We start from the raw sequence: 18477 nt of genomic DNA on the forward strand, positions 1-18477 counted from the left end.
GGTACTAGAAAGTCATGGTGAAGCAGACCATTTTGAGCATTGATGTGGAAGCTTGGAGTACTGTGGAGGATGGCTGGTCATCTCCTTTGGTCAAGAACGAGAAAGGTGATCTTGTTCCCAAGCAGATGACGAGATGGACAGCTGAGGAAAAAGCAAAATCAGAATATAATTCCCAAGCATTATTAGTCATCTTCAATGCTTTGTCAATGGAGATCTTCATTCTAGTACAAGGGTGTGTGACTGCCAAGGAAGCATGGAACTGTCTGGTAATCTTGTTTGAAGGCACAAGCAGTGTTAGGCGCACCATGTTGGATAATCTTGCATCTGAATTTGAGAAAACATGGCTGAAAATGAATCTTTTGCTAACTACAGCAGTAGGTTGAATGAAATCGCACAAAAAGCTGTAGGTTTGGGAAAACGATATAGCGAAGAGTCAATGGTGAAAAAGTTTCTCGGGAGTTTGTCTGATAAGCTTCAATCGCACAAGTCTGTTGTAGTCAAGTCTCTAAACTTAGAGGAGATTAAGTTTAATCAGTTAATAGAGATTATGCAGGCCATTGTCATACCTCAGGGAAGAAAAGAAGATAGCAAGGGTGAGTCTTTAAACAATTCCTTAGTCCTACTGAGAACCCTGGAAGATATCAAAGAGAACGAGGTCTGGTCAGGAGAAGAGGATGTAACCAGGAAAGATGATCTCGATTGTCAAGTGGCACACATAGCCAAAAGAGAAGAAGTTGATCAAGCCAGGTGGTACTTTGACAGTGGATGCTCCAGGCATATGACATGTGCTCGTAACACTTTATTCCATATAGAAGTAGTCGATGGAGGGAGAGTTATTTTTGGTGATGGAGGAAAAGGCACAATAGGTGGTAATTCTCAACCATGCCTAAAGGATGTTTTCTTTGTCGTTGGTTTGGAGGCGAATTTGATAAGCATCAGTCAGCTGTGTGATGAAGGTCTGGCTGTCACTTTTACCAAGAAGGAGTGCAAGGTAGTTGATCAGCAAGGATCTGTTCGGCTCAGAGGAAGAAGATCTGGTAATAACTGCTACATGTGGGAACCTGCAATGCAGTGTGTCAACACAATCACTGGGTTGGACTTTGATTTGTGGCATCAGAAAGTTGGTTGCTGGAATATACGCACGACAATGAGGCTTGCTAATCAAGAAGCTGCGTATGGAATTCCTGAGTTGAAGGATAATCCACACTTTATATGTGGTCCTTGTAACAAGAGTGAAAAGTGCTCTATCCTAACTATCCGTAGTAATCATGAAGGTAAATCTCAAAAGGATAGGTGTGAGTCAACTCTGTGGTCATCAGGGTCTTATTCATCAATACTCTGTCACAAGAACACTAGAGGAGAGTGGGGTTGTGCAGCGAAAAGACAGAATACTGCAGGAGATGGCGCGAGCTATGTTGCATGGGAATAAGGTCTCTCATCGGTTCTGGAATAAAGTTGTTCATACAGCTTGTTACATCTTCAACCGAGTGCGTGTTCAATCAGGAACCAACAAGACTTCCTATGAGTTGTGGAAAGGGAAGTCTCCTACAATAAGCTACTTTCATATGTTTGGATGTCTCTGCTACACTCTGAATGACAAGGACCTGGTAACATATGATGAGAAGCAAGAGCAAGAACCTGAAAGCCGTGGTGACTCGGTCAGGCCCCTGTCTTCATCGGATGTTCTTCTTCCATCTTCTCAGGTTCATCAGAACCACTCCTTTAATGATATTATGGGTGTGATTCAGGGGGTAGAGTTACCAGAGGAAAGCAGCTTCATCTTGTTGGGAAGGAACAGGAGGCCGTTGTTCCTGACACTATCTCTCAGGATTCTGCTGTAGTGCAATTTGCATGTTTTGTTTCTTCTATTGAGCCCAAGAATCACAAGGAGGCGCTTCGTGATGAGTTCTGGGTTGCTGCTATGCAAGATGAGTTGGAACAATTTGAGCGTAGTACTGTTTGGGAACTCACTCAGCGTCCTGTTGTCGTCAATGTAGTAGGAACAAAGTGGATATTCAAGAATAAGAGTAATGCTAGTGGCTGCATTGTGAGGAAAAAAGCAAGGTTGGTAGCTCAAGGTTATTCTCAGATTGGAGGGAATTGACTTTAATGAGACCTTTGCTTCGGTGGCAAGGTTTGAATCAATCAGGTTTATGTTTGGAATGGCATGTGAACTTAAGTTCACCTTGCATCAGATGGATGTTAAAAGTGCTTTCCTAAATGGAATACTGCAAGAGGAGGTTTATGTTGAGCAACCAAAAGGCTTTGAAAACTCACAGCGTCCTGAGCATGTTTATGGACTGAAGAAAGCCCTGTATGGTCTAAAGCAGGCACCACGAGCATGGTATGAGAGGCTGACTACGTTTCTAATGGATCAGGGATACAGTCGAGGGTGTGTTGACAAAACGTTGTTTGTTCTTAACAGCAACAACGACCTGATGTTTGTTCAGATCTATGTCGATGACATTGTTTTTGGTTCCACTTGTCAACCTCTACTTAAACAGTTTGTGGAGATCATGTCTCAGGAGTTTGAGATGAGCATGGTGGGAGAGCTAAGGTACTTTTTGGGACTACAAGTTGAACAATCGGCTGATGGGATTCTTATATCTCAAAGTACTTATGCTAAAGAACTTGTACAACGCTTTGGGTTGGAAAAGAGTAACGAGGCAAAGAATCCTATGGGCACTAATGACAAACTCTCCAAGGACGAAGAAGGGGAGGATGTAGATGAGAAACTATACAGAGGAATGATTGGAAGTCTATTGTATTTGACTGCTAGCCGTCCAGACATATGTCTGTTAGTAGGGATCTGCGCACGCTATCAAGCCAAGCCCACGATATCACACTTACTAGCTGTAAAGAAGATGATCAAGTACATCAAAGGGAAATTGGACTTCAGTATTTACTATACCAAGGACACCAACACTAGTCTGAGTGGGTATTGTGATGCTGACTGGGCAGGATCTGTGGATGATCGTCGCAACACAAGTGGTGGATGCTTCTTCATGAGCAACAACCTAATATCATGGCACAGGAAGAAACAAAACAGTGTCTCTCTATCAACTGCTGAGGCTGAGTACATTGCCTTAGGAAGCTGTTGCACACAACTCCTTTGGATGCGGCAAATGGCTTCTGATTATGGTATGGATTCTGATACTTTGTTAATTCATTGTGATAATTTGAGTGCAATAAATATTTCAAAAATCATGTTCAACATTCACGAACCAAACATATTGATATTAGTCACCACCTTGTTCGTGAACTACTTAAGGCGAAACTTATCGAGATTGACCATGTGAGCACTGATTTACAGTTAGCTAATTTATTTACCAAGCCTTTGGACTTCAACAGATTTGTGAATCTAAGGAAGTCCATTGGTGTTTGTGAATTCTAACCTATTTTCCTGAGCTGTGTTGATCTGAGACAGGAATGTTGAGCTAGGACAGATAATGGAAATCCTAGAATATATAGAAGATCAGCATTCTGAAAGCAACTGTTGTAAATAGCTGCTTGTCATGCCAGTCTAGCCATCCTGTCAAATGTTGTCATGATTTAAGGAAGTCAAAGAGCTGTGAAGAGACATGCGCATACATCCTCTGAATTTATGGTCTGATTGGATGACAAGTCTGAAATCAGTGACTGACAAAAACAAGTGATGTCACTGATGTTCATAGTGGTGAAACAGCTATCAGAAGGCTGAGTGAAACAAAATAAATATATATATATATATATATATATATATATATATATATATTCAAAGAGAGAATCTCCAGCTGCCTTAACATGTTGGGATGGATTGCAGACTGAAGGCATGCCAGTGTGAAAGACTACCCACATGCGACAAGTCTCTGATTTTCCACAATTCAAGAGGTAGTGATAGTTTCTAGCAAAGGTTATGAACAAGTGGTTGACACAGAAAAGGTATGTTATTGTCTTGATTAGTCTTATTTTTTTTTAAAATATTATTTTTGCTCACATGTGTTTTTACTCGATCTGGGTGCTTTGACATTCAGTCTTAGTGGATGTGTGTATCAATTGTTTTGGTTCATGAACAGATTAAGTTTCCTTTAAAGGAGTGAAGAATGTGATTCATTAAGATCTTGTGATTAATGCTATTGAGACGAAAAGAAAAAAAAAAAAAAAGGGTTCGATGTACGCTAATAGATTCATTGAGTGTTTTTCAGGATTGAGATTTTTTATGGGCTGAGGTTCTACATCCCATTAGGTCACACGAGGGTGTATAAAAGGAGCGACTAGGGTTTTGGAGTTTTCCTTATCATCCTTGCGATTTCAATCCTTTGTCGATTAAGCTTCTAACCTTCTTTATCTCTTGATTTTTCTGCTCTAACCCTTGATCATCATGAAATCTGTTTTTAGTGGCTTCCACTATGATTCTAGTTCGGATGAGGAGCTTCACACCCCTCCGTCAACCCTACCTCCGCCGTCTCCGCATGTTTCAATTGATCCGACAACGGCGATGGTCGTCTCCAGCAGCTCCGACACCGGAGATACCGCTGCCCATGCCTGCTTTCATTGAGGTGGATCACGACACGTGCAACTCTTCGTCTTCTCCGCCAAGGAGGGTGTCATCTCGCTTTCCGGTGGTTGATCTCACCGGTGATATTCCTGTGCCTGCTCTGTCGAAATAAGGGAATCTCGTCTCGTCTGCGCAAGCGACAATCAACTGCGGATGTCGACAGCCGTGACCACAAGCGACCATCTCTTGGGAAGGACAAGGGTGTTGCTACTTCTCGTGGTGCCTCCTCAAAGGAGCTTGACTCAAAACGGTTCATATCCTCTGACGTTGTTCGTAGGTATGGTTTATTTGCCTCTCGAACCCTTGCCTCTGAAGTTTGCTATACTCTGGGAGTAGATGATCGAGCTAGGGAGCTGATTGATCACGCTAGTCTGTTCAAAACCGTCACTCAAGTTGGATCTTATGATTCTGATGTGGTGTACGAGTTCTGGGCTAACCTTCCCACAGTTAAGGTTGAGGGGGATTCGGTTGATGTTCTTGTTCGGGACTTTGTGTATGAGTTCTCGCCTAGATGTATCAACGCTCTGTTTGGTCTCCAATCGGTTGATGTTCGGGAACAGCGACTGTAGACAACTGCTATTCTGGAGGAGGATCTGGCTCTGTTCCTGTCAGATGGCAAAGTCAAATCCTGCAAGCAGTTGGTGGCAACATCCATTAAGAACCCGGTCATCAAGGATCTGCATAAGATTTGCTGCAGCAACTGGTCTCCCACTGGTTATATCTCCATAAACAGGGAAATGGTGATCTAAATGATCATGCATCAGATTCCTTTCGACTTTGGGAGAATGGTCTATGATCAGATCATTTAGATGGGTCTGCAAGCTCAGTCAGGGTTCCGTCTACCTTTTCCAAGTCTTATCTATCAGCTCTTGGAAGCACAGCGACCTGTTCCGTCTCTTCAGTCGCAGGACACAAAGAAGACCAAGGGGAAGAAGACTGCTTCACGTCCTACGGAGTCTAATCTTCGGGCTGGCTCGTCTGCAGAGCGCCAAGCCATTCGGTTTGCCATCCAAATTCTGCAAGATGCCTTGGAAGCTGGTAAGTAGTCACTTCTCAGCTTGTACTGATCGCTTTATTCGTTTCTTGGTATTTTTGACTAATCTGTGCCAAACAAGTAGGGGGAGATGAGTCTGATTCAGATGCTTGAGGGGGAGTTTGAGCCGTGGGGGAGTTTGAGCCGTGGGGGAGCTGAGCACTTTTTAAGTTTTTAAGTTTTTATTGTTTCCTCTTTGTATTTTTTAAGTTTCAGACTCGTTGGTTGTTTTTAAGACTTGTTTTGGATTTGTCCGATAATTTGTTTGGTCTTAATGCCTGGTCTTAATGCCTCTGTGTTGATCGCTTAACCGTTTGTTGCTTTTGAGAAATGTAATGCACTGTTGGTACAGTTGTATCTGCTTGTGGCTGTTGTTGGTTGTTTGTTTTTGACAGGCTAAATACATTGGGTGCTTGTGTGGCAAGATTCAGTCAAAAAGGGGGAGATTGTAAGTGCATCAGAGCTCTGTCTGTGACACGATGCTGTGGCGAGTCCCAGAGGTCTGATTAGCTGACGTGGCTTGGAGTGCTGACGTGGAAGAAGATTGTTGGACAAGATGACGAGCCATGGGATTTGGAAGGAAGAAGCAATCGTGATATACTCGAAGATATTAAGAGTATATCTCGATAGGGGAATAAGGAAGTAATATTCTTGGGGATCAAGGATATTTCCTTATCGATAGGATGCACAAAGATTTAGGTTAGAAATCGAGTGTGCAAGTATAAAATGGACGAGGGTTAGTCACAAAACGAGCTAGCACTCGGGATTAAAAGTTGTGAGATTTGTTACCTTCAAGCAATCATAAAAAGGCTTAGAAGGCGAGTGTGTTAGTTTCCCTTAAATCTACACAGGATGTTGTGCTAGATAGATAGGAGAGTGAGCTTAGTTTCAAGTCTTGTAAGAAACGTGAGTTTTTGTATAAGATTGAATAAGAAGCGTTTGCTTGGCGCAGTTCCAAGTTGGTGTATTTCTCGTGTGTATCTCTATACCCTTAAAGTAATGTAATCATAAAAATTAATGGGTCTGATTGGTGACCACGTTTAAACAAGGCGGTTAAAAAATTATGAGTGGTTGTAAAAGAAGCGGTTAAAAAGAAAGCGGTTAGAAATAGTGGATAGAAAATATGGTGTAGTATAGAAGAGTGGTTGAGTATTTTGGTTGATTGGTAACATTATAGCGGTTGAATAGTACGAATTATATTAAATTATGAAAAGTTGAAAATTAATTTGATTCAATAATAAAAATATGGAAGATAAAAATTTTGTAACATGAAAAATTAATAAACCAATAAATTATAATGAAACCTAAAAAAATATAGTTACAATATGAATATCATATATATATATATATATATATATAAGTTTTAAGGTATAAATTATGAACGCTTAACATACTGAAATTTATTAAATTTTGGTTATATAGTATATGATTTAAATTAAAATGCAATTTTTAAAAATAAAAATACAACTATTCAGGTAGCTATTGAAATAGCAAAAATTACAAATATTTATATTGTAATGTACATTAAAATTTAAAGTTTATAGACAATTAAATATTTAATGATATAACAATCAAAAGACAAATATTAAAATAATACAAAATAGGTTACTATACAACCACCAAAAACAAACGTACCATATAGAAGGGAGTTTGCAGTCACTCTTTCAACCACCCAAAATCTATGTTAAACACTCATTCTAATCACTAAACCCAACCACTCTTATGAACTGCTTGTTTCAATTGACATTTTGATTGGTAGTTACTGGAGCGGTTCATTTCCAACCACCGCGTTTGAATGCAACCAATCAGACCCATTAAGATATATGAGAATTTTATACTAAAGTATAGAGCAGTACATATAGAGCTTACCAAAACCAATAACAATTCGGATCCTAAATTGTAATTAATTCATGATGACGATAGATGTTCGAACTACAACAAATTAGCTATGGTAACTATAAAAATTGTTGGAAAACGAAATAACATCAATAAAGCTGAACTGGAATCACGTTGAATTCTACAATTAAAAAGATTAGCATATAGCTTAAGGCTAAGGTGGAAGAACCTGATGGTATAACGACAAAGTAAGGGAATAACATAAAACTGTATTTTAGATATTAGAGATATCTCCAGTCGAATACGCGTTGATTTGGATTTGTATCCCGTGAGTAAGATCCTTTTTATGTGATTTAGTGGTGCACGTTGCTCTATCTTAAAACTAGCAAAGTTGATGTGATAGGAAAATCCGAAGTGACAATTTTGAGAGATTTTGTGAAGATGTAAAACATATAACACCAATCATCTACATTCTTATATAAATTGGCATTGTACAGTTGTTTAAGCAATTGTTTTCTTAAGCAATTGTTTTCTTCTTTCGGCCTCTTGCATCCTCAACTGATGTGGTTGTTTTGTGATAGTAAATTGGCATTGTACATTGCCACCAATCCTGAATTCCGTGAGCATACCAAACACATTGAATCGGATTGTCACTTTGTTCGAGATACAGTCCAAGACAAAGCTTATTATTATTGATCACATTACTACTACAGAACAGCCTGCGGATATCTTCACTAAAACTCTTCTTGCTCCAACATTTGAATATCTTCTTTCCAAGTTGGAGATTCAAAACTTTTCACAGCCAACTTGTGGGGGGGGGGGAATATAAAGATAAGCATCACTACATATTGTTGTAATTTACTTAGTATTTAATCTTATCGTATATTCCTTATGTTTAAGATCAATATAAGGTATAAATATTTCTACCAAGCTATCAATACAATACACATCATTCTTCCGTTCATAGCTTTATAAAATTGTTAGGCAGTGTAACGAGTGTTTGAAATTATGTTCTTCTTTTAGGATAGGTATATTATATGGATCTGTTTGATTTTTACGTTGCATTCAATTGTCCTATAGACAAGTTGGCCATCGAAGAACTGTATAGGTGGCTAGGACTAGAAGAGTAGGAGTAGGTAATATTTTTTATTTATCAATATATTCGATGTGTTATTCGACTTCTTTATACTTTGATTTGATATTTAAAGATTGTTGAAGTAAATTAAAGACATAAAATACAATTTTGAGTATTAACGTCTATGTTTATTTATTTTAATTGTTATGTGTCCAACACACAAGTATATGTGTATGTATATATACACTAACTAACCAATAATCACTAATAGAAACTCTCAAAATCTATCTACCTACATTAGCCAGAAAAGAAAAAAAAATGTATATGTATCACAAAAGTACAAAACACTTTGATTATCGTTTTAAGTATTGACTACAGGACATAAGTTAAAGCCAAGCCATTTCCCAAAACTTAAGAAATAGTGAAATACTAATAGGCAAGAGCGTAAATGTAACAATAAATATACAAATAGATTTGGTCTCAAATCCTATAGTCTATACACCCTATACACAACGGATATAAAAACGCGCATACATATGCCTTTTTACACACGGAGCCGACCAGGTAAGCTAAGGGTAAAGAAGGATCCCATTGAAAGAAATGGCCGACAAGGCGATATGGATCTGGAAAATGCCTGAACAAACTCTCAAACCACCAGAAACGAACCGACTACTAAGGAGCGACCAACCTTATGATGAGTGCCATTCCAAATAGTTTTTTCCACCAAAATTCCTCCATTTACCCAAATAGAAATGTCATACGTAAAGACAACAAACCCTCGACTTTCAGTTCCAATTATTCAATTTTTTTCAAGTATAATATGAGATAAACTGACGAAAAGGAGAATAGTAGTATTAATAAAAGAAAATAGCATCCGCACCCATTTTTCCAAACTTTAATCACATTTACACTCAGCTCTTGCTACACCTATACTTTTTACTTATAAAATTATAATATACCTCCTAACTAAACTTTAACTCTCTTTCTTTCTCATTTTTCTTTTCTTTTTCCAATTAATCATTTCATATTTATTTTTACTTTTTATTTTTCCTTTTCATTTCTTTCTCTATTTTCTCTTTTCTTTTAATATTATTTTTCTTCAATATTTATTTTTTTATTTTAATTACAATGTTTTAAGTTTTAACTTGTAATAAACATTTTTTTGCAATTTTCAATATTTTTTCTTTTCACAAAAAATAATAATTTATGAGTCTAATCTAAATCAAATACAATTGAATTGGTGTTAATAGTCAAATGAATAATTTCTAAGTCCAAACTAAATAAATTAAATAGTTTAGAAATTAATAAATTTATTTAACTAAATTTTCAATATGAGATAAACTTGTTTGTTCATATACTTTAAACTTAAATTAGATGCATCATGGATTAACAAAATATTGCATGATAAATAGTACTATTTCGGTGCACAATAAACTACATAAACCAAAATAATACTAAATGATGATTTTTTATCACCATCGAGAAAACCAGCAGCTTTTTTTGGAAGACTGACCACAGTCAGACAACGCACATGTAAATGATGAGTTAGGCTAAGCATCCACACTGACCCCTTCACGCGCCCTTCGGCGTGTATCATCAACTCTACCATTCCTAAGCTTTGCCCTTCCCTCAAAGCTCTGGAGGTAAACGAACGGCAGTTCCGTTGAGAAAAAACGTCCAGATGATCTCTTCTTTTTGGCGTAGATCCGGCGGAAGGATCGACGAACGGAGAGTGATCTCATCGTAAGAAAGTGGCGTAGACTTCTAGACTTTCGTAAGAGAATTTGATCTTGGAGCTAGGGTTATGAGACGCGATAGTGATCTCAAATTTCGAAGTGAGGTGGTTTAGGAAGTTGTCTAGTTCATGGAGGTTGAAGGCCATTATGGTGACGTCTTTGAGGAAGAAGCTTGGCGAAGTTGGCTTGAGTATAATGAACCTCACAACTAGGAATACGACGGCTGAAACTAATATCATAGATAAGATGATTATGCAGGCGTTGATTCGCCTCCGGCTGGATCCGTCTTCGCAATCTTTTGTCGACATTTATTTACGAGTTTGCCACTGGTGTACCTCTCTCTCTCTCAAATGATTTAAATCTCTTGTTTTTTCTTTAAAGGTGTTTTGGTCATTAACTCCTATGCCAACACATGTGAAAGTGGCATTTAGTAAAGGTTCAAAAGAAATATACAATATGACATTTCATAAAAGTTTAGTTTCAAAAGTGGCACTTTAGACTAAATTTCCTATAGATGTTTTAATTACTAAAACACCCTTGCTTCTGATTTTGATTAACTTAAGCAGCCCTTCTTAATCCATATGATAAAGCTCATTATATAAAACTATTTTATTTATGTTATTCTACTCAATTTAATAAAAGTAAAAAGATATAATGCTTCACTCATTATTAAATATATTTTTAATTATAATTATTCAATAGAAAATTATATTATTTATTATAACTATTAGTTTAATATTTTCATTAAAGATCAATTTGTCATAATGATTTTTTTTTAATTGTACCTCTTTACCATAATTCTTCATAAAAATATCTTATATTTATAATACTTTAAACAATATGTTTTGCAAATATGCGTTTATTCTACATAATATTTTTTGTTATAAGTTTTCATTTTGATGATTGTGTTTTTATTAACAGTTTATGTATTCAAACTATTTTATTACATTTAAATAATTTCATAATGTATAATTTTAAATATTAAATTTAAATTACTTTTTTTTTAAATACTTTCCCCGCGATATCGCGGGGGTCTGAGTCATAGTAATTTTAATTTCTAATAACTATAACAGGTAATGATTTGATTGATGAAATGGATATACTATGTAATATGATTAGTTTTAAAACTAATCAGAAAGAAATAGCAATTTAGAATTATCCATTTTGCACCAAACTAATAATATGACACAACACTTATTTTGAATGTAGATGCATTATCCAATTAGAAAATAGCCTAATAGATAATTTCGGGCCGTTCTACAATTTTTGTATATTCAAACAATTTGACGTTATAATAAGGTTTTGTAATCGATACCAAAAAGAATAATTTTTTTTTCTTTTACGTGAAAACTACTACATGAACAAATTTCTCCTAAATTAATGTAAAAGCCAAAAATGTGTAAACAATTTTGACTTTATAATAAGGTTTTGTAATCGATACCAAAAAGAAGAATTTTTTTTTTGAAACTAAACTGGTTTTTGTAAAGTTGATAAGTTTTCAGATAAAAAAAACCACAGATTTTTGAATACTAGATACAACAAACCTGTTTGATCAAAAAAAAAAGATACAACAAACCTATGTGACATATATCTATTCAATGTTGTTAACCTATGTATAACATCGATAAGTTTAAAAATATCTCTTTATTTATTATTTTTCTTAGTTTATTCGAAATCTAAACGAATTTTGGCCACCTATATAAACTGAGGTTCTCTTGCTACTAAAAACATTTAAAAGTAGCCAAAGTACAAATTCAATTTGGGTAGTGGGTACTTGATTTGATTACATTGTAATTTTAAATATTGTCGGAATATGAATAACATCAATAAAGATCCGAACTACAACAAATTAGCTATGGTAATTTTAAATATTGTCGGAAAATGAATAACGTCAATAAAGATCTGAACTGGAATCACGTTGAATTCTACAATTAAAAAGATTAGCATATAGCTTAAGGTTAAGGGGGAAGAACCTGATGGTATAACGACAAAGTAAGGGAATAACATAAAGACTTTATCTTAGATATTAGAGATATCTCCAGTCGATAAATACGCGTTTATTTGGCTTTGTATCCCGTGAGTAAGATCCTTTTTGTTTTATGTGATTTAGTGGTGCACGTTGCTCTATCTTAAAACTAGCAAAGTTGACGTGATACGATATCCGAAATGACAATTTTGAGAGATTTTGTGAAGATGTAACACATATAACACCAATCATATACTTTCTTTTTAGATCTTTTGTTAAGAAATTGGTTATTGGAAGAAATTATAAGATTTAGTAATATAATAATCAATTTTTATTGTACATTTGATACATGAATATTGAAGTTACATAAGCTCAAGGGAGAACGAAGGAAGAGAGACCTATTAATTTACCAACTGAAATCTCAGGACACAATAAAAAACATACAAAATGAAAAACAGAGACAAAGGAATTTGAAAGAGAGAAACATCTGTCAATACACAACCCAACGCTTCTAAGTGAGACGCAGCTTCCTGAGTAGCAGAAAACGTAGTTTTCACCGCCCAAGTAATGTGTCACCTCCATTGCCTTCTTCACTTGAGCAGCAGCGTAACTCCAAGTTTTTGTTAGAGAGATCCGCAAGACCATAATCGCCAGACAGAACCAAAAGAATTTCAGGAACTTGATGGCTATTTGGTTACGATAACTTGCTGCTTGACAATCGCACAATGTAAGAAGCTGGAGTTATTACCTCAAGTGTACTGCCATCAGGTGCTATATCTATGTCATGGAAACACCACCAATCAACACCAAGTTTCTTCAAGAACTCAAAGTTAGCTCTCACTGCATTACACAAAAACCCACAAAGTCACTCACAGTAACTCCCAACTAAATAGAAACGAGTAACAAACTTTTAATCACAAACTGCATTATTAGAGCTAAGTTTAAAAAGAAAAAAAAAGAAAAAAACCGAACTCGTTACCACTACTACTAAGAAGCGATGGCTTCAGCTTCTTTTGTCTCTTCTTGAGGTCTTCTTGAGGTCTTTTGTCTCAGATCTTCATTAAACACTAACCTGACAAACCAGTAAACTTAATCGCCATGATGATCAGATTAATTCCAATCTCCTACTCTCAAACAATAGACAAGACCGATGGAAACAAACAATATATGCCTAAACTCATCTTCAATCATGGATAATTTCATTAATCCTAAGTTTAATCATGCCTATCACATAAATAAATTAGGATATCGAAGAACCCTAATTTTCAAAATCAAATACCCAAATCTCTAAAAAACTAATTCATACAAACAGAAATAGAAACGTACCATGACAAAGACAATTGTATAAACTTCGATTTGGTGAAGGAGACTCATCGTTTTCCATATATCGACTGGCCGATTCGCTGACCACAGTCGACGTTGTAACTCGGCGACGGTGGAGATGATGTTAAAACGTCCGATCACCTCATATACCCATCCATCTCCTCCGATTGTTGTTCTGATGGTTGATCTCACAGAGATATTATCGAGAAAAAGAGAGAAGGACGAAAAAAAATGAGTCGATATAATTTTTTTTTTAAGTATTAAAACATCATCGAACAATAAGCTGACACGTATCAATAAGAACTGGATTTAAATCAGTTCTCGTTCAAAAACAAAAAAATTGTTCTAAACCCACTGTTCAATATTTTTCTACTTTAATTGGGCTTAGAACAATCTCGCTGTTCAATCTTGCTGTTCCCCTATAAAGATGGCCTTATATACTACTAGGGTAATATTAATTGCTTTATTTGACTGAAGAAATGTTTTCGCTACATATACAAAACCGTATCTTAACAATTTACATCAACATAGTGAAATGATTGTAGTCTATCATTTTTTATATATATAGTCCATAGATACAGACTATTTTTAACATGTACAAGATGATAAGAATAGGGAAGCTATATTTATTATGTGTGTAACTCGAGTTCACCAGATCTTTTCATTCGATTGGTGTCATTTCATAATCTCATTATGGGTTCCATCTGCCAACCGTTTCCTATTGTTCTTACGTTAATTTCACTTTTCTTTTCCTTGGAAAAATACATACAGATATATTATTGTCGTTTGGGCCCTAAGATGTTGACACAGCCCTTAATATTTAGTAACATATAATTTCACAAAATTATATATAACGTGGTTCGAAATAAAAATTAATGCCCCCAAATTCCCTGAGTTATCGACTATCATAGTTAGTCGTTAAAGTCAACATGTTAGTATGTTACATTACTTGACATTTCATTCATGATACGTTATGTTCACGTTGTGTTCTTAATTTAGTATATGTTGTGCATCTTTCAACTTTAAAAGCCATTCAAGACCAAATTTAATTGAATTTCACTATAGTTTTAAATAAATTTAAAGTGGACTAATATAAAAAATAGTAAAACCCTCGTTGGGATAGAGGTATAATTGTTTCAGATTACAAAATATATATATAGGCAATTGTTTCCAATTTGGTATCTTTGTTTGTGCAATCTCGATAATATATTAGACCATTATATTCAAAGCTTCTATTTGTATCCATTTGTTTTAAGGAAACAAACACTGATAAAATCAGAAAGCTAGTACAAAATTAAGTGACTCCAACAGAACATTACTTTCAAGATCTATTTAAAACGGCATCACAAACAAATTTCAACACTAAAGAAAACTCAAAAATAACACGAAGCGATCAAATACACAATGTCTATATCTAAACCCATAGCGTTTGGTCTCTTCTTTGTCGTAACACAACTCGTGTCTTGTGATGCGGCTGCAAACACCACAACGCAGCCGCTTTTCCCGGCGATTCTAATATTCGGCGACTCTACTGCAGATACAGGCAACAACAACTACTACCCACAAGCCGTTTTCAAGTCTAAACATCTTCCTTACGGCGTTGATCTTCCCGGACACCAAGCTAATGGAAGATTCTCAAACGGAAAGCTAATCTCTGACGTACTCTCCACTGTAAAAACAAAAGGGGATTTAGATCTCTTGGAAGACAAGTTAGGGTTTTGCTCAAGAACAATGAAGAATTAGGACTATTGTATTAATTGCTCGATGATTACAAAGAGGAGGGGTCTCCCTTTATTTATATGTTCCCCTAGATTACAAAATAGATCTACTTTCTTAATAGATCGGACTAAGATTAGGAAAGTTTCTTCTTTCCTCCAGGTCGGCTATGAAGCGATCTGGGAAGTCGGCTTTTCTACTCTTGGACCAGGCCTGAATGATCCTGTTGGACCTTAGTTTATGGGTCGAATTCAAGACTGGATCGAATTCCCGGGTTTAGATAACCTATCTAGTTTATGGTTTACATCGGTATGTCGGGGTGCTAATACCCGCACCAACATCCACCAAACTCAACATCAAAGAGTTCGTTCCTCCGTTTCTACAACCAAACATCTCCGACCAAGACATTGTCACTGGAGTCTGTTTCGCATCCGCTGGCGCTGGCTATGATGACGGAACCTCGCTCTCCAGTCATGCGATCCCGGTCTCACAACAACCAAGCATGTTCAAGGATTACATTTCTCGTCTCAAAGGTATCGTAGGAGACAAGAAAGCTATGGAAATTGTTAACAACGCTTTAGTGGTCATAAGCGCAGGACCTAATGATTTCATCTTGAACTTTTACGATATCCTCACAAGGCGTCTCCAGTATCCTACTATCTATGGTTACCAAGATTTTGTCCTCAAAAGGCTTGACGGTTTTTTCCGGGTACAATCTCATATTTTGTTTCTCTAGGTCGTCTAAGATTGAGCTATTTTATTTTATTTTAAATATTTGTCGTGCTGACTCTCGAATCTATTAATCCGGTTTGCAGGAGCTTTATAGTTTAGGTTGCCTCCGATGGGATGTTTACCGATCCAAATGACCATGAAAATGAGAAACATCAAGAGATGTTGTGTGGAACAAGAGAACAAAGACTCGGTTTTGTACAATCAGAAACTAGCAAAGAAACTGCCTGAGATCGAAACGTCTCTACCAGGAAGCAAGTTCCTTTACGCCAACGTCTACGACCCTGTGATGGACATGATCCAAAACCCTAGCATATACGGTACATATCCTTCTTTCTTGTTCCACAAGTCATCTAATTATGATTAAGTAACGTATGCAATATACATTCGTCGTCGTACAAACGAAAACAGGGTTCAAGGAGACGAAGAAAGGATGTTGTGGAACAGGATACATGGAATTGAGCTTCTTGTGCAATTTATTTTCACGTACTTGTCCCAATCATTCGGATCATTTGTTTTGGGACTCCATCCATCCCTCCGAGGCGGCTTACACATACCTAGGGAACTTAATAGATGCTCAGATTCAAGAGTGGCTTTGGGCTTAAATCACTATGATTTACGAAATTAATCAACTAAACAATGTATTTTAGGTAATGAACCACCATACAAGTTTATGGCCCTACCCCTATGGATCTAGCTAATGGGTGCTTTATAACGGACCATTCTTATAGTTTTTCTATGTTACCCAAATATATGTATGAGTTAATTAGCCATTAAAAAATACAAAAGTTGATCATGAGTTAAGAAAATAGCAATGTTGTGACTATTAAATTTTTTATTTTTGATATTCATTTAATTGTGAAGATCCTGAAAGTTAATTACTGACCGACTAATCTCTCATAGTAGAGTAAAAATTGTAGTGTAGAGCTCAATTGTTTGTGAAAGATGAGCTCCCGTTTTCCATTTTATTCAAAAATCTTCTATATGAATTATTTTTACGTATAAACTATAACGTTCTAAAAAGTGAACAATAAAAAAAGGAACTCGTTTTGCCAAAAAAAAAAAAGGAACTCATCGGTTATAAAGAAAAATAATCAAAACGAGATAAAAGCCACATGATTCTTTATTTCTTTAGTAGTTAATTAATACCAAATATGTCAATTTACAGGCAACCTAATTTAATACGAGATGTAACTTTGTTGGGTGTGAGTTAAGTAAGCTAATGGTTTTTTTTTTTCAATTCGAGGATATTTCTGTTAAAGTTAGTTAAAATACTTGATCCTGCTTCCTCCCAATTCACACATTGACTTTAATATTGAAAATGATAATTACATTGTTAATATTTTTAATAATGAAATAAGTCATACTAGTTAGTAGTACTTACTACTTAGTAGTTTGATTGTAGTTAAATCCATCGGTTTTTTTCAACGTTGCAAATATGAAATATCTCCCAGTGCACCTCCACAGGTTTATGTATCGTTTACGTGTAGGGGTTTTGTATATATTTCAATAAAGAGGTTTCAAATTAAGGCGTCAATAAATATCTACATACATATCTATCTATTAGAAACGAATTGGGATAGTATAGAATTGAGGATGTGTGTGAGACCATGGCCCATGGAGCGACTTAAAAGGTCAACTAACATTTTATTTTAAAATAAAGGTTAGTTAGTTGCTTAGTTATAGAGTTCTATACCAAATCCATACCACATATTTCAACTCCTATCGAACCACTTCCTTCATTTTTCTTCTATCTTCACATTATTATTTTCATTGAGTGATTTTCAATTGCAAGCGCTATATGATGCGCTCGTTAGGTTTTGTAGTCTAATACGTATGCAATTAACACATAAATCTGTATTCTGCGCACAAAATAAAACAAGATCAAACGAATAAATTTGTTAGTTAAATGATAATTACTAACGGTTATCTAGAATCGCATGAGACCATCTAAACTCAATAACATAATCATCTGATCTCAGTTGATTTAGGGACGTTTAGATAGTCTCATACGACTAAGCATAAACAACCTTATGCATTATTTTTATAGAACATTATAATTAGTAAGAGTTACGTATGGGGATCAATTCTCGAAAGAACAACAAAATAAAATGTAGCATGAAACTAATGAGTATAGTAGACTTGGATACAAGTCCGTCGCACAATTTAGATGTTAAATGATAATTACTAACGGTTATCTAGAATCGCATGAGACCATCTAAACTCAATAACATAATCATCTGATCTCAGTTGATTTAGGGACGTTTAGATAGTCTCATGCGACTAAGCATAAACAACCTTATGCATTATTTTTATAGAACATTATAATTAGTAAGAGTTACGTATGGGGATCAATTCTCGAAAGAACAACAAAATAAAATGTAGCATGAAACTAATAAGTATAGTAGACTTGGATACAAGTCCGTCGCACAATTTAGATAATAATAATATTATTATATTAGGAAGAGATTCAATAGATCTTAAATATATTTAAAAGGAATCTTCGATAAATTTGATCAGCATGAT

General features: G+C 35.7%; 1 non-coding gene and 1 pseudogene across 5 annotated transcripts; one reads left to right on the forward strand and one right to left on the reverse strand.

Annotated features, from left to right (window-relative positions):
* Window positions 1–12473: 12473 nt before the first annotated feature.
* LOC104700466 (uncharacterized) lies at window positions 12474–14101 on the reverse strand. 4 transcript variants are annotated; one of them, XR_015562454.1, is made up of 4 exons: window positions 13510–14101; window positions 13163–13250; window positions 12932–13023; window positions 12474–12793 (listed from the first exon to the last, which is right to left on the reverse strand). It is a non-coding gene; the product is annotated as an uncharacterized LOC104700466 (transcript). The 4 variants fall into 4 exon arrangements; XR_015562453.1 differs by having other exon boundaries at window positions 13163–13255; window positions 13510–14043; XR_015562456.1 differs by having other exon boundaries at window positions 13163–13271; window positions 13510–13916.
* A 768-nt stretch (window positions 14102–14869) lies between these two features.
* Window positions 14870–16760, forward strand: LOC104700467 (GDSL esterase/lipase At2g30220-like; annotated as a pseudogene). Its single transcript, XR_015562620.1, has 4 exons — window positions 14870–15170; window positions 15562–15931; window positions 16038–16271; window positions 16363–16760. The product of XR_015562620.1 is annotated as a GDSL esterase/lipase At2g30220-like (transcript).
* Window positions 16761–18477: the final 1717 nt, after the last annotated feature.

The sequence above is a fragment of the Camelina sativa genome, chromosome 7 (genome assembly GCF_030686135.1).
Source record: "Camelina sativa cultivar CO46 ecotype springtype chromosome 7, ASM3068613v1".
NCBI lineage: Eukaryota > Viridiplantae > Streptophyta > Magnoliopsida > Brassicales > Brassicaceae > Camelina > Camelina sativa.